The sequence below is a fragment of the Nelumbo nucifera genome, chromosome 2 (assembly GCF_055504915.1).
Source record: "Nelumbo nucifera cultivar China Antique chromosome 2, China Antique-T2T, whole genome shotgun sequence".
NCBI classification, from domain to species: domain Eukaryota; kingdom Viridiplantae; phylum Streptophyta; class Magnoliopsida; order Proteales; family Nelumbonaceae; genus Nelumbo; species Nelumbo nucifera.
Window position 1 is genome coordinate 94,947,903 of NC_142650.1, and position 24,383 is coordinate 94,972,285.

General features: G+C 38.2%; 1 pseudogene; it reads left to right on the forward strand.

The window, feature by feature from the left end:
* The first annotated feature begins 5,192 nt into the window (after nt 1-5,192).
* On the forward strand, nt 5,193-23,884 carry LOC148802555 (putative wall-associated receptor kinase-like 16 pseudogene; annotated as a pseudogene).
* Nucleotides 23,885-24,383: the final 499 nt, after the last annotated feature.

Genomic DNA, 24,383 nt, shown 5'->3' on the forward strand with positions numbered 1-24,383 from the left:
TGTACTAAAAATTTAAATTATATTTTTCTAGGTTATCAATTTAAATGTTTTCAAATATTTAATAATATTTAATAGCTTTAAATAAATAATATTCAAATAACAAAAAAATTAAATATTTTATAGATTATTTAAATATTTATCATAACTAGATTTTAAATAGTTAAAATAACAGAATTACATAATAAATTTAAAAAAAATCTTCAAAGTAGAAAAATAGTTATAACATAATATTCAAATTAATAATAATTTAATATATTACAAAGTTAATATGAAATTATGTAATAATAGTATAAATTATGATTTTATGGATAATTAAATTCAATAAATAATTAATATTTTAAATTTTAAATATTTTTCATTATTTAAGTATTTAAATAACTAAATATTTTAAATAACAAAATATTTAACATAACTAGATTTTAAATAGTTAAAATAAAGAAATTATGTAATAAATTTAAAAAATCTGAAAAGTAGAAAAATAATTATAACATAATATTGAAACTAATAGTAATTTAATATTTTCACATAATATTGTAAATAACTAATTTCACTTATATCAAGTAATAACTCGAGAAAAAAACTTTCAAAAACATTAATATTTATTAATAATAATTTTAAACTATTAATCTATATTTATTATATAATTATATATACTAAAATTAATATTTATTGTATTTTAGTAATTATTTATTGTTTTTTTGTGATAAATGTATTTTCAATGATTATGTATACATTTATTTTGTTTTGTTATTTAACATAAAACTTTCATTAATTATTGGATATTAAGCTACTATTAATGATTTTTTTTAAGTTTAATTTATAGTACCTATGGTATTTTTGTTATAACTTATTGGTTAATTAGTATTTATTAGAGATTAAACTATTATTTGAGATTATACTATTTATTGACTAAGTTAATATATTTTTAGTACTTATTATATTTTTGTAACTATTGTAATTATTATATTTTTTTCATTATCAATATATTTTCCATAATTGTGTGTTTTCGCTATAAATTTTTAATAATTTTTGGAGATTAAACTATTGTTATTTATCGGAGATAAAACTATTAATTTAGCTAAAATCATGAGTGTTCATGAGTTGGTTCGGACTGGCCGTAGGCTATTTAGCCAACAAATTGACATGGTCAAGTTTGGGAGTTGGTCAGTTGAAGCTGACTGACCTTTTGTGAAAACCAACCCACTCAAGTTATATTGGTTTAGGTCAATTTTCACAAAAATTTCAATCACTTCAAAAGATTTAAACTTCAAAATTAAATTTAATTTTAAAAATTACAATGCAATTGTAGGTACATGGTGGTCACTTAAACCATCAAAACAGAGGAGGTGTCAAACTAATACTATACGAATGCTTGTAATGAGTCCATAACTCATCGCACATCTGCGATGAGTTCATAACTCATCACACATTTGTGATGGACTCATAGCCGAAACAGGTTGTGATGAACTTTGGACCAATGCAGACTTGCGATGAGTTTAAATCTATCGCAGAACTGTAATGGGCTCTGAACCAGTGTGGACTTGCAATGAGTTTAAAGTCATCACATAATCGCGATGAGCGCAAACTCACCACAGATCATAAACAAATAATAGAAACCCGTGTATTATTAAAAAACACGCGTAACGAGACACCCCGTGAGCCTAATGAGGGTGCATAAGCTAAATAGTGACGTCACCCATGCCACATCTTTTTAAAAGGGTCATAAAAGGAAATAACACATGTGTATTATGAGAATCCTTAGATGAAAGGAAAGTTCGTCCTTGAGATATCTCATAAAACATGTGCCGAAACCCTAATAGTGTTTCCTAACAACTGACATGAAATCCAATATTCCCTTTCCTAATGGGAGCCAAACACTTTTGGCTCCTTCCTTTCGGGACCTTGGGATCCCTCCCTATAAATAGAGGTCTAATTCATAACAAAATAATCATTCTATCACCTCATTTTCCCTAGCCTTTAGCCTACCTCCTACACTTGACTTTCTTTTGTCCTTCAATGAGACTCTCGTACATAGCCTAACCACCTCACTCACATCAATTATTAAAAAATAAATTTAAAAATTAGATTTATGAAATAAAACATTTTATACTAAGAAATATGGGAAGTTTATTTAAAATATAAAATATTAATATATGTCAATGGTTAGGTCATTCCATTTTTGTCGGTTTATAAATAGCCAAAGTGAAACTGATCCAACTTGGTCGAATTGGGAATTTTTTGAACCAAAGCCGACATAGAAAACCGACCAACTCGGGTCAAGTTGATCAGGTTGGTCAGTTTCGTAAGTTTGATGAATAAATCTAACTGAAATTAATTATTGTTATTTTTGTATTATAAAAAATTTATTAAAAGTAGTACATAAAATATGATTAATTATTATTAGATATTTAAAAATTTGAAAATATAAAACAATTGTATACTCTTATGTGTTTATATTAGGTCATTTACTATAACACACCTTATAGTTAAACTTACCTTATAGTTTTTATTTTACTAAAATATCCCATATATTTTATAATTTATTTACTTAATCAACATTTCATTAAGGAGTGTTTGTTTTGCCATTAGGCCTATGATTTTTTATTCCAAAAAATACCCTTAACATTTTTTATACAAAAAACAAAATTGGCCAAATATAGCCAATGGAGTGGTTGATCGTGCCTTATTAAGGGCAAAATGATATTTTTCATTTTTATTTTCCTGTGATTAAATTTATTCAAATGATCATTAGGGTCAACACTGTCATTTTCCACTATCATCTAATGGAAGATTTATTAAATCCGTTGCAAATTATAAGTGGTGTTTTAGTAAAATGCTAACTATAGGGTAGATTTTTAGTAAATCCATGAAACTATAAGGGTATTTTAGTAAATGACCATTTCTATTATTTATCTGTTGCTTAATAAATCTTGTGCATCACACAGGTCATATATATTCTAAAACACAATAGTTGGAATTTTTTCTAGTTTTTGAATTATTTATTTTTTTATTCTATGTTGTTTTTAAAACAACCAATGAGATGCTTTCCTTCCCATAAAAAAATTGCATAAAATTTCTCTCTCTCTCTCTCTCCTCCATATGTACCCAATAACCTAAATAATATCCTCTCCTAAAATTTCTCCTAAACTACCTCTTCCATCATCCCCCACTTTCTCCTAAATTATCTCTAATTCCCTTTTATCTTATGAATTATATCTAATTTCTATTTATCCCGTAAATTATCTCTAATTTAATAGAGATTTTCTCTCCTAAATTATCTCAAATTCCTATTATCCTCTCCCCCACTTTTTATCTTTATCTCTCTAAAGGAAGTTTGAATTATAAAGCTTAAAAATTATTTAAATATTCAATCAAAATTATACATATCTTTAAATATTTATTAAAAACATAAAATAATTATAATATATTTAATAATATTCATATTATTAATAATTGAATTTATTGTACTTATTGTATTATTGTTAAAATTTGTTAATTATTATTTATTAGATATGAAACTATTATTTGGGATTACACTATTTATTGACTAATTTAATATATTTTTTAGTATTTATTATATTTTTATAATTGTTGTATTTATTTATTTTTAGTTATTTATTGTATTTTCTTTATCAATATAATTTCAATAATCATGTATTTTCTCTATAAAGTTTCAAAAATTATTGGAGATCAAAAACTATTATTATTTATATTATGCTATTAATTTAGCTGAAATTAGGAGTGTTCACAAGTTGGCTCAATTTGGTTGTAGGTTGTTTGGCCAACCAAATAAACATAGTCAGGTTGGGGAGTTGGTCACTTGAAATTGACTTACCACTAGTGAAACTAGCCAATTCAGGTTGTATCGGTTTGGTTGGTTGTTCAAAAGATTTTAACTTAAATAATTAAATTTTTTATATAAAATATATTGGACTAAGAAATATGGGAATTTTCCAACTTTTCCATATTAAAAAAATTATATATCTATATATCTATATATATATATATATATATAGTTGAGTTGTACGATTTTAGTTGATGTACAAATGGCCAAAGTGAAAATGATCCAGCTTAGTCGGATTGAGAAATTGTTGAACCAAAGCCGATTACAAATACTAGAAAATCGATGGTCGATTAGATTGGTCGGTTTCATTAGTTTGATGAAAAATTATAGCTTAAACTAATTGTTATTCTTGTATTATAAAAAAAATTTATTAAAAGTAGTATATCACTAATTATTAATTATTTAAAAAATAAAAAATATAAAACAATTATCTATTTTCACATGGTTCTATTATTTAACTTTAACTTTCACTTACGCTGAGTTTGGAAGGAAGCAGAGTGAAAATTTTATATTTTGCATTATTTTGTATGTATTTAAGCTTTAATAAATCCCATGGTCACATGGTCCCCGCTGGTATTTTTATAAATAATAGACAACAAAGTCATGCAAACTTTTTCCTTTTTTTTTTAACGTCACTCCAAACAAGGAAAAAAAGAGAGGCTACAAATACGAATAAACGAATGAAGGAGGGGCAAAGGTACAACCCTCGGTGAAGTATAGAAACTTAACCATAATGGCTGTAGCTGGGGTTATGCTGCTGTTTCTTCAGCTCCTACTCCTGTTCTTGCTGTTATTCTTGAGTCTCTTCATGGCAACTGCGACCTCATCACCAATCATGCCAAAGCCCGACTGCCCAGACAAATGTGGCAACATCACCGTTCCCTACCCATTCGGATTTGGGGACGATGCAAGCTGTTATAGAGAAGGTTTTCAACTACTCTGCAACCCCAATTTCACTATTCCAAAATTGTTTTTGAAAAATATTTTCATTTTCGAAGACACAAGCGGAGAAGGATGGCAAAACTTTACTGATAAAAAAGTAGTGGAAGTTGAAGAAATATCATTACAAGGCCAGTTGCGCGTCTATTCCTTCATGAATTATCGTTGTAACAATGATTCGTTAGTTGTTGTTAGCCCTAACACGTCTTTGATCCAAATGGATATGACGGGTACGCCCTTTGCTCTTTCTGATACCGGCAACACATTAACGGCCATCGGTTGTGAAATTCAAGCCGAAGTTGCTTCCGGAAATGACAGTACCGTGTGGTATCGAGGCTTTCAGTTTCAATACCGATGATTCACTCAATGTGGCGATAAAAACGAGACGTTCAATGGGACTTATCCAGGGATGGGTTACTGCCAGACCACCATCACTAAGGGGCTAAAGCATTTTTATGGGATTCTGAATGGCAACCACTTGTTTGATAGAAATTTCAGTCCCTGCGCATACTCTTTCGTGGCCGACTACAAGTGGTACAACTTTAACATACACCACCTCTCTGACTTTGGTTTCTACACAAGAAACAGAGGCATGGTTCCAACAATATTAGACTGGGCAATAGAGAACGACTCGTGCAAAAACATTACAATGAGAAACACCACCACTTACGCGTGTGGCAAGAACAGCAGATGTCATGACTCTCACAACGGTCGCGGATATCTCTGCAAATGTTTGGAAGGCTACCAAGGCAACCCTTATCTTCAAGACGGATGTCAAGGTATGTAATATATTGAAGTCAACTCAACTACCTCTTTACCATGACTATTTCTACAATTTTGATTGTTATTGTTGAATCCAACCCAAGATTTTTGTTATAAATGGGTTTCAGATATCAATGAATGTTCGGATCCAACCATGAATGACTGCTTACCATCTCCATCTGTGATTTGCAAAAATACGGCTGGGAGTTACAATTGCTCTTGCCCATCTGGTACAGAGGGCGACGGAAGACGAAATGGGTTTGGTTGCATCCCTATTCCTCCTCCACCACCTTCACAGACAAAACTTCGGGTGATTCAAGTCTCCACAGGTAATAGCTTAATACTTGATTTAAAATCTTCACATAGTTAACAAATATTGTCTTTCAACTCGGGAATAGCGGATGCACCAGTTCTCCAAATTCGGTTGTCAATTCCATTATGTGTCCAATCTCAATTACCATAAGTCTTCATGTGCATCCGATTATCATGTCCGATTTTGAATGGAGTAAATCTGCATCCATTCAATTATTACTACGATCTAACTTCCAACATCCAAATCTAAGATTATTGGATTTGGAATCGAATCAGGTATCTAAGTTCGATTCCATTGACAACCTACGTTATTTCAGCCCAGCGCCTGGGCCTGGATCATGCCAGCAAACTTTGATGTCAAGTTTTGGCCTTCGGACTCTAATATTTCAAACCCAGCTCCAGCCCAGCCTAGCCTGGGCCTGGGCCTAGGCTATATCCCTCTATGGGCCCAGGCCTAGGCTATATCCCTTACCATATGTGCAAAGCCTGGCCTGGACCGACCCACAATCACCCCTATCAAGTACCACCTCCAATCCTGTTGCCACGAGTCCTATGAACCGCTTGGTCCACAACAAGTGTGGACCCTCCAATCCCATCTGGCCATGTCAGTTTAAGAAGCTTGAAGACCAAGGGTCTGTTTGGCATGTCTTTCCGTGCAGTCTTTTGGTGGTTTATAAGTCAGGAAGACTGATTTTCGGTCTATTTCCATTTAACATGCGGAAGATCTAGCTGCCAAAAGACAGGATGCCGAAAAGATGCGAGAAGTCCATTTTGAACTGATTTTGGGAAGCTCTAAATGAAGCTTCTCGCGTCTTTCGCGTTTTAATTTTGGCCGAAAAGATGTACGGAAAGATGCACGTCTGCCAAATGTGCTTCGGGCTGCTCAGATCTTCATGCAAAAACTCAATGCATCTTTTGCATGTCAGAACTACCAGAAGATCTTCCCAAAATGACGTGCCAAATGGGCCCCAAATTAGCGGAGATTGCCTCTTAATGTTGGTTCCCTTAGATCAACAACCAGCTATCTTCTTCTTTTTCTTTCACAAATAGGGCTTTTGTTCTTTGAACACAGATTGTACATAGAAAACCTAGAAAACATTTCCAAACAATGAGAAAAAAACCAAACACACATTTATAATCAGTGAACAAGTGATATGCTTATGTGATTTATATGAATTAACCAAACGCTAACCCATATATATCTATGATACAAAGAGGAAAGAGGAGAGGTGAGGGATCCTCTCACCACAGAGATTACAAGACCTTTCATTTTTTCAAAATTTAAAAGGGTAAAGACTTGAACATGCCCTGAGTTTTCATAAATTATTTAAATATATCCTGAATTTTCGTAGATTATTTTACTTCAAGCACAAATTCATCAAGAATGTATTGAATCAGCTTCCTTTGTCACTCTCTTGCCTTGAATCAGCTTCCTTTAGAAAGGCACGTATACTGTCTAATTCATTCCTGAGTTCTCTAATATCTTCTTTCACTCCTTTGGGTTGTTTCACTTGTTCTCTGAGGAGAGAATCAACCTTATTGAGACAAAATCTGACAACAGCCTCCACCATAGTCTCTGCTCTCAGATCTAAAACTTTGATAGCAGTATTGTATAATGTGAAGAAGCTTCAGCTTATGAAGCTCCTACCATTTATTAGTAGTTGAGAGGGAGAATGTATTGCATATTCATCACCAATTTCAAACTCACTTTGAGCTTCCATAACCAATAACAATTTTGAATAATTTTACAATAAGATCTCACTATGTCCGAGGGATGGGTCGATCATGGGTTGGTTTATTGATTGGCCTTCCATAACCAATAGCATGGAAGGTTGAGGAATCCAAAGCGTGCCCCACTTTGTACTAACATTTGTCATTCGATGGTTTCCTGGTTCCATCCGTTATTCACTATAAAATAATTTTTCATCAGCATTCCTCTAGTAGGAATGGGAATGAGATTTCAATTCTGTCCAATCAAGTAGTTGTAATCAGAATAGCCCATTCAAATTCCTATTCCTGCAAACCAAACAGGACTTAACATGCTCAAGCTGAATCTAAGTGGATGGATAACCTAGTAGAGAGGGGGAGGTGGATTAAAATAGGGGACCCGTGTTTGAGGGTATGAATAAAAAATGAAGTTAAGTGATGGTTGTGGATTGTAGGTTGTAAACAAAAGAGAAGCAAAAGGAGGGAAAAGGAAAAAGGAGAAGAAGAGAAGGGGAGAGAAATAGCGGGAGAAAGAGAGATAGAGAGAGCAAAGAGGAAATCATCAAGAATCCAATACCTGGCCATAGTGCCACACTAGAATACCTTCAGTTTCATTTGTTAATCTCCTATTATTAATTGTACAGTGGTACAATTCATAAACTCTACATGTTTCCTTCACCTGGCCATAGTCTTATAAACTCTATGTACGAGAAATGAGAGATGATAAATAATATATGGGTTTGTTTTGGTTTTTTTTTTTTTTTTTGAAAATTTAAGGTATGATGAAGAGTAAAAATTCCCTTTTTATAGCCACAAGTATATTTATTTAAGTCTATTTAAAAAACACAGGGTTATGTTTAAGTTAATTTAGGAAAACTTAGGGTATGTTTAAATCTTTTACCCAAATTAAAACCATCTCAGGTTTTAATTATCCCTTAATAAAATCCATCATTACACAAATAAAGCCCTCTCAAGCATTAATTGTTTCTAATAAAATTCATTATTACTTTTCATGTCATAGTTGTTTCTAATAAAATCCATTATTACTCTCTCTCTCTCTCTATATATATACATATATATTCATCCCCCCCAATAGTCAATGCTTGTAACATTTTCCCTTCACTATTATCCTAATTTTCTATTAAATTTCTTTGACTCTCTTATCCTTTATTCTCAGTTTGGAAGGAGTACAAATGCAAATTTGTAGAGTGTAAAACCTTATATTTTTTATTATTTTGTATGTATATGCACTCTACAAATTTACATTTATACTCCTTCCAAACAGAGCCTTAGGCTCTCTCTAATAAAGTAGGGGTTTAAAATTGATTGATTGAATTAAGTTAAAGGCCAAACCAAAACCAAACCTAAAATAGACCTTAGCCAAGATTCAACGTGATGTCAAAGTACAAAACCCAAATAGGGGTGCAACTTGGGTTGGGAATTTGACAAATTTTCAATGGTCCCTGAATACCACATTCCTGAAATCAGAGCCTAATCCCGATTGGAGTAAAAAGTGATCACCCCTGTCCTAAAATCAGAACCTAACCAAATTTCTACAAAATCCCAGGCATTGCTTGGATTTAATTAGTTGACAGTTTAGTAAAATCAAACACAAACCCCTAAAACAAATATACCTCGCTGAACCTATTTAGCTGATGTGATTTTTAAAGTGAAACCTAATTTGGAAAAGAGAACAGTAGACAAAACATAAAAAAAAAGTGTGTCCAATTTCTACAAGTCTATTCAAATTATCTGCATCAGAAAAGAAATGTATATGTCGTTATAGATAAATTGAAAAATAATATAAAAACCATTTTTAGATGGATCCCATTCACAGAAAAAGGGAGAAGGATCAAACACCACATTAATACTACTAATATCCTAAGAAAAATAGAGAAAACAAGAATAATATAAGATTAGGTGGTGGTGTTTCAAAAAGATTGGATTTGGTTGGGTTTACTTGAACAAGAGAGGAACTTATACTAGTAAGGGAGGTAAGAAAGAGAGAGGAAAGCATTGTGCTGTAATGGGTCAGGAGTGGATGGTGAGACTAGGGCTAACAATCTTGACCCTAACCCATTTGACCCACCCACCTTGGAACCCACCCAATCTATTAGTGAGTCAATATGGGTCGAGTGACCCATTAGGGCCAATAGAAAAGGGTTAGGGTGGGTTGGGTCGAGAGTACCCATTAGGGTCAAGATGGGTTGGGTCAAAATCAACTATACTTGCCAAATCTCAAAAACAAGAAGTTTTAGTGATTCACACTCATGCCTCCTACAGTGGCAACATCTCATTAAACTTCCAAACCACTATGTCACATTTCATTTTGAGATTAAAGGTAAAATAAAATAGATTTTATTAACTTTCGAGTTCACATGCAATTTTATACAAAAGCAATTTCACAAAAGCAATTTTATGAAAAGGACTTATGAAAACATTTTTATAAAAGTACTTTTACGAAAATAGTTTTACACGAAAGCACTTTTATAAAAGTACTTTTTTGAAAAACTTTTATGAAAGCACTTTTACAAAAACAATTTTACACGAAGTACTTTTACAAAAATAATTTATAAAAGTACTTTTACAAATATAAAAGTACATTTATAAAAAGTACTTTTATGAAAGCACTTTAAAGTACTCTTTATAAAAGTACTTTTATGAAAGCACTTTAAAGTACTCTTTATAAAAGTACTTTTATGAAAGCACTTTAAAGTACTCTTTATAAAAGTACTTTTATGAAAGCACTTTAAAGTACTCTTTATAAAAGTACTTTATGAAAGCACTTTTACAAAAATAATTTTACACGAAGTACTTTTACGAAAACAGTTTTATGAAAGCATAAAATCATTTTTATATAAGTACTTTTACAAAAGCACTTTCACATAAAAGCACTTTTATAAAAGTGCTTTTATGAAAGCACTTTTACAGAAGTACTTTTGTAGTACTTTCTCATAGAAGTACTTTTGCGAAAGCACTTTCATAAAAGTTTTGCATTTTTTTCAATTTTTTTGTTATTTTTTGCATTTTTTGGTGTTTTTCATGCATTTCCTACAATTTTCTAGTATTTTTTGTATATTTTCTTATTTTTTCTACAAAAATTCTGAATTTTCTGTAATTTTTTAGTTTTTTTATATTTTTCATATTTTTTGGTATTTCTTGTATTTTTCTATAATTTTTTGGTTTTTCTGCATTTATCTACAATTTTTGCATTTCAAGTATATGAGTTGACCTTACTCATTTTTGTAATTTGGTAGTCTTAAGAGAAATTATACTCTCAAAATTTATTATTTTGGGTATACAGGCCATCCTGACACACTTTTGTATTTATAAGTGATGGTAGGTGGGTTAGTATGGGTGAGGGTGGTTAAAGGTCAATATGGATGGGTCAAGTGGGTCAATATGGATGGGTCATGGTGGATTAGGGTCAGGGTGGGTTATGATCCTTTAACAAGGATTGATGATGAGTCATGGTGGGTTGGTGGGTCAATATGGGTGGGGTGGTATTCAACCATTACTCAACCCAACCCAACCCATCCATTTACCACCTCTAGGTCAAACTACAAATGGGTATCTTTTAAATTGTAAGTAATTTTCCCACTTGGGGGTAAAATTATCAACACATAAATAGGAAAAAATTGACCCTTTTAATAATGGTTTCTTTTTATGACTAAAACAATTATTGTCTTATTTATTTGGGAAATAAAAAAATATGGTAAGTGCATTTACCTCTGTGTAAGTTCATTTACTCGGATAAATAACTTACTGGAAAGCAAATAGAGTCGGAATAACTTTCATAACTAGGATTCTATTCCTGACATCAAGGTCTTTAAACCCAATGCCACGTAGAGCTTTATGGTTGTGGAAATACACTCAATCTCTCAAGTAGACATGCATGTCTTGTCATTACCATATCCCCACTACAAATTTGATGGGAAAGTTGAGTCGCCATGAAGTAAACAGTGATTATCATATCCCCACAGAACCATGGTCCATCATTTGTATACAGTTCAGATTTGCACGACAAACAACAAAACACTGAGCTATATTTCCCACTACTTCAACTATCTTTATTGAAGCAAATTTTTCAAAGTTTCAAATTTTTATTTAAAATCCATTTTCATGTCCAAGGGCGATTGAGAAAAGTTTTTGAATAAGGGGAGCTATTTATCCATATGAGACTACAAGTTACAATACAATACATTTGATATAGGGTTGTCAATAGGTTGGGACTATATGTACTATATCCAGAACCAACCCTGTAGGCAATTGTGCTAATAATTATATTGAATCTGACCTTATTTGACAATTTTCTCTTGGTAATTTGACCATAATGAGCCTTAATATCTCTTTTTAAATTTCCTTTTTGCCTCATACAAAATAAGACATGTTCACACACACATTTAATGAGTGTTTATAGAAACAAAGGAATGGGAAAATTTTTGTGAATTGTATGGCAAAGTAAAAGTTCAATACAATTAAAGAATACCATACAAGGGTATTTGTATCCATAGTGTTGGTCTATATAAGGTAAGACTATACAAGGTAAGATACAACTTTGAGATTAGAGAGATGTCCCAAGAATCAAGCGGAACCAATATTCTAGTTCTTAGCTAGGTAACCGTGCTAACACCACCCTCAAACTCATGGTAGCATGGTAGATCCAAATTGACAAGTTGAGTTTGGAAACTAGATAACAAAAATGATTAGGAAGTTGAGATTTAGTGAAGATATCTGTAGTCTAGTCAATGGAGCTCAAAGATGCAAGACGAAGAGTGCTAATAAATGTTGTCGAATGAAGTGACAATCATTTTCAATATATTTAGTGAGCTCATGAAAAGCATCATTGCGACCAATTTGGATTGCAGTACAGTTGTCACAATGAATGGTTGTGGTTGTTGAATGTTGAACACACATGTCTATTAATAACTAGTGAAGCCAAAGTATCTCTAAAGTGGTGTCAACAAGGGCATGATATTCTGCCTTTGTACTAGATTTTGTAGTGACAATTTGCTTCTTGCTACACCAAAATATAAGAAAGATGCTAAAAACGGAAACAATAAGCCATGGTAGAGCGACGATTAGTAAGATCCCCAATCCAATCAGCATCTGAATAAGTAGAAATCTTAAGTGTAGAGTGAGTTGAGAAGTGAAGACCATGGAAATGTGTAACCTTGATATAGCATAAAATGTGTAGTACAACTGCATAGTGTGTGGAGCGTGGAGCTAACATGAACTAACTGCCTAAATGAATTACATAAACAATGTCAGCGCAAGTAACAATGAGATATACTAGACTACTAACCAATTGTTGATAGTGAGTAGGATCATCAAGTGGAATATCATCCATTAGAGTCAGCTTCACATTCAGTTCAAGATGTGTAGAGAAAGTTTTGCTATTTGTTAATCCAACATGTGAAAGAAGATTAGAAGCATACTTTGCTTGGGAGAGAATGTATCCTTCAAGGGATGAGGAAACTTAAAGTCCCAACAAATAGCTAATTGATGCATGATCCTTCATTTCAAATTGATGACTAATAAATGACTTGAGATCAAATATGCCAGATGTATCATCACCAATGATGATCAAGTCATCAACACTGAGCAAGACTAGAACAATGCCATTGCTAGTTTGGCATATAAAGAGAGCAGAGTCATGTGGGCTGAAAGAGAAGCGAAGGTGGCTAACAGTGGTACTGAATTAGAAAACCATGCTTGTGGTGCTTACTTAAGTTCATAAAGAGATCGATGAAGTTGACACACCTTGTAGATCACCATTGAGAAATGCATTTTTTACATCCCTTTAGAATAGTCTCCTCATAATCTATGCCATTTTCTTGGGTGAAACCTTTGGCAACTAAGTGAGCCTTGTAAGGCACCACTGATCCGTCAGATTAATCTTAATTATATAAACCCACTTACAGCCCACAATAATTTTTCCAAGAAGAAGGTCTAGCAGGTCCCAAGTTTGAATTTCTCTAGTGTCTGTAACTCTTCTACTATAGTTTGCTGCCAAAGAGGGTTAGAGCTCACATCACGAAAGGAATGAGGCTCATGCAAAGAGATTATGGTAGAGAAACAATGACAATTAGTGAAACAAGAAGGATGTTCTCTTACTCTAGTGGAGCATCAAAGAGTTGAGGTAGATGTAGATTGATTAGAAGATATGGGCTCATCATGTTCAAGAGTAGTTCCACCAAACGAAGAAGATCCTTCAAGAGAGGCCATAGGTGTCAAGGTAAGTGCATCATTACCCTCATTAGTTGAGACTACATCGGATTCACTAGAGAATAATCAATAGAGGGGTTAGAAAAGAAAGAATTATTGTACGATTAAGAGACTAGGAACTTGGAAAGAGAAGAAAACATGATGTGCTCCCTAAAGACAACGTGGTGAGAGATCTGAAGATGATTAGAAAGAGGGTTCCAACAATGATAACCTTTATGCTCAACTCCATAGCCAAGGGAACAACATAACCAAACATGAGGTTCTAGTTTTGTACGTTCATGGGGCTAAAGAAAACAGAACAAGTACAACCAAAAGCTTTTAAGGAGTGATAGCCAGGGGGTTTATTATACAATCATTCAAAATGAGATATATGATTAATAATAGGGGAGGAACATGATTAATGGTGTCGACATCTGTTATAGTAGCTTCACCCCAAAATAGTTTTGGACAAGATTTCAAGACAAGGAGAGAACAGGTGGAGTCAATAATGTGTCAAAGTTTGCATTTTGCAAGACCATTTTGTTGAGAGGTGCCTGAAAAAGAACGTTGAACAGTGGTACAATGATGCTTGAGAAAAATTTGAAATAAAGACCTTTGATGGTCTTAGAGAACTATCTTTTTATCATAGCAACAAAGGTCATGTAAAATTGAGGCAATTCAAATCGGTGATTCATAAGTTATATCCAAGTAAAATGGGAATGATCATCGATAAGCAGAACAAAAATACCTACAACCTCCTACTGTATTAATTCAAAAGTAGAGCATATGGAATCACTTATATTAAAGGATAAAGCAAATTATTCAGAAACTTGCCAGGGAAACAATCAAAGGTCCTTCCTTTTGCTAAAACTAAAAAACCCTTGGAAATTAAATGATGAAGAGTCCTTAAAGAGATGTGACCCAAGTGGAGATGCCAAAGATGTAATGAAGAATCAGTAGTAGTAGCTAATGTGAGATGAGGACTCTTGGAAGGTGGTATGTGAAGAGAGGTTAGTTCAAACATGTGCCCAATCTTACAGCCTGTCCCAAGAAGTATCCTATCTATTGTTCTTGCAATCAACAACCAATAGCAGAGAAAGACAATTCAAGACCAAGTTCACACAATTGGCCAACTAAAATGAGATTTAAGGTAAGTTTTGGTATCAAGTATGTGTTTGGCAATGTCAAATTAGATGTGGAGACATAACCAAGAGGACTAACATGCAATAGGAGATCCATTTGTAGTTTGTATGGTGGGTGCATTAGATGCAAAAGTCTTGGAAGAAAGAAGTGAGGAGTCAGAAGTCATATGGTTATGACAGGGAGAGTCAAAGAACCATGGAGAAATACTAGAGCAGTAGACTATGTAGCATGATTACTGGAGGAGTTAGAGAGGACCTGTTTAAGTATGACTTCCAAGTCATGAAGTGAGATAGCCGTGAAGGAGTGGAACATTCAATAATGGAATCAAAAGCTACAACAGGATATGTATGTTATGGGCCCGGGCGTAGGATCTTGTCACGGGGCGGTTTGCTGGGAAAACTCCTTGCTTTCCCCTTGCCTTCCCTTTGTGAGTTGACCCTATGATGGCGGACTGAGGGGTGATTTGTCCAAGAAATCACCTAACTCTCCTTGCTCTCTTCTTGACTGAAAATTCGATGTTTTATTGAATAAATCAGCTCCTTAAATAGGAGATTACAGGAGGGTTTCCTTCTTGTATTCGGCTAAGGTAGTCCCTCTCTTATCGCAACACAGGCGGTGCGCACCCACCTTGCTGCTGCTATGAGGTGCGTGCCGCTGCTATGCGGTGCGTGCTGCTGCCGAGTGCTGCTGCTGTGCGGTGCATGCTTCTACCGGGCGGCTGGCAGACTGTACCGCGGCGCGCTGCCAAGTGGTGCGCACCGCCTGTGTTGCGGCATGCTACCGGGCGGTGCGTGCTGCCTGTGTCGTGGTACACTGGTGCGTGCCGCCTGTGCCGCGGTACGCTGGTGCGTGCCGCTAGGCGCGCTGCTGCCTGTGGTTGCAACGCAGCGTGTTGCCAGGAGTCGCATCCATAACATTACACCCCTCCTGGGCAACAAGCTTGTCCTCAAGCTTGAGGTCGGGGTAGGCGTTGTGCAGGTCGGTCCATGGAATCCAAGTGGCCTCTGCTGATGGTAGTCCGTCGCAGTCTACTAGAACCTCGAAGGTGCCCTGATTGATGCGTGACCGGATGAGAGCTCTAGGTTGGAGGATGGGTCTGCCGTCCTTGAGAGGGGGTAGAGGAGGCACTTGCGTTGGGGGAGTCCCTGTAAAAGGCTTTAGCAGGGACACATGAAAGACATCATGAATTTTGCTGTGCTCGGGCAGTTCCAATTGATAGGCAACCTTACCGATCTGTCAAAGAACCTTGAAGGGCCCGTAAAACCTTGGGGCCAGCTTTTGGGGCCCCGTCGCCTAAGGGAGAGCTGTCGGTAGGGCTGGAGCTTTAGCCAAACGAACTGTCCTGGCTGGAAGGTGACCTCGCGGTGGTGCTGATCGTAGGCTATCTTCATACGTGCCTGTGCCTGCTGCAACCGTAAGGAGACTTCAGCCAGTAGGGCGTCGCGGTCTTGGAGGCTACGGTCTACTTCTTCCAACCGAGTTGAACCCGGTTCGTAGGAGACAAGACGAGGAGGGTCTCGCCCATACACCACGCGGAAGAGAGTCATGCCGAGGGATGAGTGGTAAGATGTGTTGTAGCAGTATTCGGCCCAAGGAAGGCAGTCCACCCAACGTCGTGGTTGGTCCCCCACGAAGCAACGAAGGTACATTTCTATGGTGCGATTGACAACCTCCGTTTGACCGTCCGTCTGTGGATGATAGGCGGAGGAAAAAGCTAGGGTCATGCCCTGTAATCTGAACAGCTCCTTCCAGAAGGTGCTGGTGAAGACTGCATCCCTGTCATTGACGATGGTCTCAGGCAGCCCATGTAGGCGGAAGATGTGTGTGAAAAAGGCGTAGGCCACAGAAACTGCGTTGTAGGGGTGAGACAATGGAATGAAATGAACATATTTTGACAAGCGGTCCACCACTACGAATAAGATGGATTTCCCTCCGACCTTAGGCAAGCCTTCAACGAAGTCCATAGAGATATCGGCCCAGATCTGTGTTGGGATTGCAAGGGGCTGTAGGAGTCCTGCTGGGTGTAGGTTCTCCCACTTTTGTTGCTGATAGACGGAGCAGTTCTGGATGAAATCCCTGACCGAGCCTCGCATACCATGCCAATGAAAGTCTGCATGGACGTGGTGTAACGTCTTCTGCACCCCTTCATAGGTGGCGTTGTGGATGCTGGCGAGGATAGCTGGAATCAAGGGACAATCGGTTGGGAGATATACCCTTCCTTTGTACAGCGCAAGTCCCTCGTGAATGGTCCAGTTTGGTCTAGTTGTGTCCGACTGTAACTCTTGCATCAGGTCTCTCCACGTGGGTGATTGGGGCAACACGCTCCTTAGGTCCTCCAGCAGGGTCACGCGGGGCTGGGAGACCGCGCAGAGGTACGCCGTGCCTCTTCCCACCTGGACAGCGCATCAGCGGCCCAGTTGGAGGCTCCCGCCTTGTGGTCTACGCGGAAGTCAAATCCTAGCAGTTTGCTCGCCCAGTGCTGTTGGGGTGGAGTAGTAAGCCGCTATTCTAGAAGGTATTTGAGGCTGTAGTGGTCTGTCTTGACAATGAAGGGTCTGCCCCACAAATACGGCCTCCAGTGCTGGACGGCCTTGGCCAGTCCGATCAATTCGTGCTCGTAGGCCGGTAGCTTGAGGTGCCCATCTGCTTGTTTGTGGCTGAAGAAGGCTATGGGGTGCCCTTTCTATTGCAGTACCGCTCCGATGCCTATGCCAGACGCATCACATTCTACTATAAATTCTTGCTCAAAGTCTGGTAGTTGCAGCACGGGGGTGGTGGAGAGTGTGTCCCTTAGCTTTGTGAAGGCGGTGCTAGCTGCTTCATCCCATTGAAATGCATTCTTCTTCAACATCTTGGTCAATGGGGCCACCAGGAGTCCATAGTCCCTTAAAAATTTGTGGTAGTATCCCATGAGTCCTAAGAACCCACGGAGGGCCTTGATGGCGGCTTGGGCCACTCCCGGATGGCTTGAATCTTGGAATTATCTACCGAGACTCCTTCCCTGCTGACTATATGGCCTAGGTAACAGACCTGCGGCTCTCCAAAGGAGCACTTGGTTCGTTTTAGGAAGAGCTTGTGCTGTCACAGCAGCTCCAGAATTGTTCTTAGGTGACAAACGTGCTCTACCCACGAAGTACTGTAAATCAAGATATCGTCGAAAAATACTAGGACAAACCTGCGGAGGTGGGGCCGAAAGACCTCGTTCATCAGGGCCTGGAATGTAGATGGGGCATTGGTGAGACCAAAAGGCATGACCAGGAATTCAAAGTGGCCGTGATGCGTTCAGAAAGCTGTTTTCTCCTCATCTTTAGGGGCCATTCGGACCTGGAAGTAACCTGACCTGAGATCCAGCTTAGAAAAGTACTGGGACCCGTGGAGCTCATCTACCAATTCGTCTACCACCGGGATCGGGAATTTGTCCTTGACGGTTCTACTGTTGAGCTCCCTGTAATCCACACAAAATCTCCAGGTGCCGTCTTGCTTTGGCACCAACAAAACTGGTGAAGAGAATGGAGAGCGGCTGGGGCTTATGATTCGCTGTTCCAGCATCTCTGCTCACTGCCTCTCTATCTCGTCCTTCTGTAGGTGCGGGTAGCGGTACGGCCTCACGACGATGGGTCCTGCCCCTGGTATTAATGGGATCCGATGGTCACATGACCGGCTAGGTAGAAGGCCTCTAGGTTCTGAGAACACGTCTGAAAAGTCGGCAAGAAGCCTCTCCATCTCCGTGGTGTGCAAGGCGTCGCCATGGAGAGTATGCACCTGCGGTTTTCTGGCTCTCATCTTGGTCCCCTTCCAGGTGACCCGCTTCCCATGTAAGTCAAATGTCATGGTCAAGGAGCTGAAATCCCATAGGATGGGGCCGAGGGTGATGAGCCACTTAATCCCCAACACTATGTCGAATTCGTCTAAGGTCAGCACAAATAGATCTGCGAGGAATGGTTCAGAATCCACCTGGATTTGGACGCTTCGGCAGATCCCTAGACTGTGAATTCTCTCCCCATTTGCTACAGCCACCTGGAGCCGCGGCCTGTCTTCCATTGGTAGCTTCAATCGGAGCGCAGCCTGCTTGCTGATGAAGTTGTGGGTGCTCCCTGAGTCAACCAGAATCCGTACCTTTTTTCCTACCACCTGGGCCTACAGCTGCATGGTTTGGGAGTTTTGGACTCCAGTGATGGCATGGAGGGAGATCTCAGGTTCTTGTGCCACCTGTTCCTCTTCTTCCTCCTCCAGCTCGTCTACTAGGAGGCAGAATAACCGCTTGCAACGGTGGCCGGTTGAGTACAAATCGTCACAGTTGAAGCATTGGCCCTTGGCTCGGCATTCTGCCATCTCGGCCCTGGATAAGCGTCTGATGGGAGGTGCTGTCGTGCTGCTACCCATGCTAGTTGCAGCTCGGGTGGTGTTGCTGGTGAAAGGGCATTGTTCCCTGTTAGCGGCCATTGAAGGCCCTCCTATGGTAGATCTTGGGTTCGCCCAAGTCGTTGCGGGACGCCCCATGCTAGACGGCCCTCGGCTGATCTGCAGCTTGCGCTCGAATGCTTGGGCCAGGTTCATTGCTGTGACCAAGTTGGGTGGGCTCTGCATCTCCACATCAACCCTCAGAGGTTCCGATAGGCCGGCTGTGAACGTATCCACCTGCTGGTCTGGCCAAACCAAGGAGGCTCTGGCGAGAAGGGTCTGAAACTGCCACTGATAATCTGCAACGGTCCCGGTCTGCTTGAGGTTAATGAGCTCCCCCAAGGGGTTGCTCGTTAATGGGGGTCCGAACCGGAGGAGGCAATATGACTTGAACTGGCCCCAACTAAGGTCTGGTTCCTCCTGCTCCACTCGGTAGAACCAAAGCTGTGCTTCACCGATCAAGTGGAATGCTGCCAGGCTGACCTTGTCCTTCTCTTCCGTGCGCTGATTGCGGAAGAATTGCTCACAACGGTACAGCCATCCAAGTGGGTCACCGTTGCCGCTGTATGAGGGAAACTCCAGACGACTGTATTTGGGTATGATTGCTGCTGTTGGTGTGTCACTCTGTTGCTCATCGGAGCCCTCTGCTCGATCTAGGCGACAACTGTGATCAGTGGCTACCCCTTCAGGGCTCCCATCTCTGGTGGAGAAGTATAACTCCAGTAGACATCGAAGTTCCCTGACGTCCTCTTTAACTTCCCTTACCTCCGCGTGATTTTCCACGAGACGGTGTTCTAGCTCGTGAACCTTGGTCGATAGCTGCTCCATGTCACCCATGATGCTCGGCTCTGATACCAAAATGTTATGGGCCCGGGCGTAGGATCTCGTCATGGGGCGGTTTGCTGGGAAAACTCCTTGCCTTCCCTTTGCGAGTTGACCCTATGATGGCAGACAGAGGGGTGATTTGTTCAAGAGATCACCTAACTCTCCTTGCTCTCTTCTTGACTGAAAATTCGATGCTTTATTGAATAAATCAGCTCCTTAAATAGGAGATTACAGGAGGGTTTCCTTCTTGTATTCGGCTAAGGTAGTCCCTCTCTTATCGCAACTTAAACTTCTATCGAAACTCAAACTCCTACTTTCTAAGGGAAACACAAAAATAGGGGATAAGGGAACGGTACAGCTGGCGTGTGGGCCCCGCTCTGTGTTGGCATGCGCGACCCACCTTGCTGCTGCTGTGAGGTGCGTGTGGTGTGTGCCTCTGCTGTGCGGTGCGTGCTGCTGCCGAGTGCGGTGCGTGCGGTGCATGCTTCTGCCGGGCGGCTGGCAGACTGTACCGCGGCGCGCTGCCGGGTGGTGCGCACCGCCTGTGCCGCGGCATGCTGCTGGGCGGTGCGTGCTACCTGTGCCGCGGTACGCTGGTGCGTGCTGCTAGGCGCGTTGCTGTGTGCGCTGCTGCCTGTGGTTGCAACGCAGCGTGTTGCCAGGAGTCGCGTCCATAACAATGTAATAGAATTGGAACTGGTTTTCCGACTTGGAATAATTTCCCTTGTACTAGTTAGGTCTTAGGGGGCCAAGTGGGGCAATTTTCAAGAATATGTCATAGCTTATGGAAATAGCGACATTCTATTGTAGAATATTTAGAGATAACATGACCATTCTTTTGACAATTTTTGCAAAATTTCTATTAACTATTGGTTTGTTCATATTGATTATTCTTTTGAAACTAAGAGGAAGTTGTAAGGGTCATAGCGGTGTGCAAAGATTTTAGCATGCCCAATTGGGTTTCTTTAGAGATGAGTTTAGAAACAACACCTTCAAAAGTAGGAAGGGGGTTTTAATGAAGAAGATGGCACATAGAGACTCAAAATCAGAGCACAGTTCCATGAGAAACTGAACTCGGCACAATTGATCTCGATGTGTGATGTATTTGATAGCATCCTCATCACACTCCCAATATGGTTCAAATTGAGCTAATTGATCCCAAAGGGGTTGCATTTGTGCAAGAAAATTATTAATGAAGTGTCCTGGCTCTTGTTTCAAATGATGAAGATTACCCAAGAGTTGATACTGATGAGCTAGATCAATGGTAGTGTAATATTTGGCAAGTAAGTCCTAGATCTCCTTCTTTGTATCAAGTCGACCAAATTGAAGGTGAATAGAAGAAATAAAGGTGTCATGAATCTAGGTAATGATTTGGTGATTTTCGTTATCCCAATCGTCAAGGTGATCAGAAAATTTTTCATCCATTTCACCCTCTACTCTTTACATCCTTTTAGGTTTCCTTGAGCCCATATGATATAATTGGACCCATTCAAAATAGTGGAGATAGGTTGTACAACGTCTGATTTTTCCATGATAACTAAGCAACACAAAAGAAACTAGTGATGAAAACTAGTGGTACTAACCAAGAACTTTGGAAGATACTGGAGAGAAATAGAAGTGTGTTTTTCATAGATTAGAGGTCGATGGCTTTGATACCATGTTATCAAAAAGCAGAGGAATGGGAAAAATTTTGTGAATTATATTGCAAAGTAAAAGTTCAATACAATTATAGAATACTATATAAGGGTATTTGTACTCGTAGAGTTGGTTATACAAGGTAACATACAACTTTGAGATTAGAGAGATATTCCAAAGCATCAAGCGGAACCAATATTCTAAATTTCCGATTCAAGGCTAACATGAGGAGAGGACATGTAAAACCAATCCTAAATTTATAATAATCATAGCTTAAAATGAATACCCAAAGTTGACCCTATTTATAATCATGACTTAATGAGCATTCCTAGAACCTGTGTAATAGAGTCGGGTGGGGTCTATTGGGTTGGCCTGGACCATTGATAGCCTTAATTGGATAGGGGGCAATTGGATTGACAACATGTTCAATTGCATAATCTATTTCTGTTTGTATGTCACACTTTACCAATTTTTTGCAATTGTTATTAGGCATTCAAATTTTTATTTTTTGTAATATAAAACTCAGGGAAAATCTATGATGCCAAAAAGAGATGATATCAGAAAGGCTTTGACCAATCATAACTCTCGGTGAATTTTTGTGAAAACCACCTGATTGATTCTTACTTGTATGATGCCAGTTAATTTGTTGTAAATTTTTCCATATCATATCTTTCTGTCATCACAATCAGACCCTTCATCTTAACCAATTCAATCAACAGGGAAAGAGCTTAAAAAATGAGAGTTATATATAGGATGTGAGAGTCGTGCGGAGTCTCCTTTGTGGTCATTGAAAATTAAAAAAAAATTAAAACATATATAGTTTTATTTATTTAGTATAACCATTTACATTTATGTTTACTTTTTCTCTTTCTAAAGTTCTATCATTATGATGGAGGTGTAGCTTTAGGTATGGTGTTACTTCTTGCTGGTTATTGGTTATACCATATTTGGAAGAAAAGACAAATAAAAAAGCACAAAGAAAATTACTTCAAACGAAATGGTGGTTTACTATTACAACAACAAATCTCATCAAAAGAAGGCTCTATGGATAAAATACAAGTTTTTACCGCAGAAGAATTAGCAAAGGCAACTAATCAATATAATGAGAACAGAATTCTTGGTCAAGGGGGACAAGGTACAGTCTTTAAAGGCATGCTATCAGATGGAAGCATTGTGGCAATCAAGAAATCCAAATTAGTGGATGAAAATCAACTTGAACAATTCATTAATGAGGTTATCGTACTTTCCCAAATCAATCACAGAAATGTGGTTAAACTATTAGGTTGTTGCTTAGAGACAGAAATTCCTATATTAGTTTATGAGTTCATCTCTGGTGGAACACTTTTCCACAATATTCATCATGAAAATGAGGAATTTCCCTTGTCATGGGATGACCGCATAAGAATTGCCACAGAAATTGCAGGAGCAATTGCTTATCTACATTCAGCAGCTTCTATGCCAATCTACCATAGAGACATTAAGTCTTTAAACATTCTTTTGGATGATAAACGTAGAGCCAAAATATCAGATTTTGGGATTTCAAGGTCAATCTCAATTGATAAAACTCACATAACTACATTGGTGCAAGGGACCTTTGGATACCTAGATCCTGAGTATTTTCAATCAAGCCAATTCACAGAGAAAAGTGATGTTTATAGCTTCGGTGTTGTTCTTGTAGAGCTCCTAACAGGGGAGACACCGATTTCTTCCACTAGATCAATAGAAAGGAAAAGTTTAATCACATATTTTATTTCCTCAATGAATGAGAACCGACTTCTTGAGATTCTTGATTCTCAAGTTACAAAAGAGGATAGAAAAGAAAAGCTACATGAGGTTGCTAACCTTGCAAAAAGATGCTTGAGTTTAAATGGGAAAGAAAGGCCAACAATGAAAGAAGTTACATTGAAGCTTGAGGGATTGAGGAGATATGAAAGATATTCTCATGTTCAAAAGAATGTTCAAGAGGTGCAGTTTATTGTAGATGAACCAATAGGTTTATGGGATACAGGTTCTACATCAAGTACTAGATGTAAAAGTTTGGAGAGTAATGTCACATTGTCACTAGCTGAACAACCACTATTGCTTAATCCATCCTCTCAGTCATCTTAAATAAGATATTGATGCAAGAATAGGTTATAGGGGATTTCCTAGCTGGAGTGCGTGGCGTATGTTAAAAAGAGGTTAGAAAGTGAATAAAAAGATGTAAACTTCCCAAGGTCTCAATTTTTAACCCGTTTTTGCATCCAGGTATGAATGTGTAGTCTATGTAATGCATTATGTAGTATTTCTTTCTCATGCTTAATTTACAACGGTTGCTACTTTATGGTGGTTATGAATGTCATATGATCTTTATTTGAGTTATGATGGTGATGATTTACAGCATTGGTCCTTTTTCAATCATTTATCAGTATTCTATCATAGGGATCTCACTTCATAGGTAGCCTGGTTTCCAAGTTTAATCTAAGGCTCCATTTGGTTCACGAGAATAGGGGTCTGAAATCGGAATCGGACTGGGCTATTCCAATTCCAACTGTTTCGTTGAGTAGAATTGGAATCCCATTTCCATTTCTGTTGGAATGGCATTCCCCCATTTGAGGGAATGGTCATT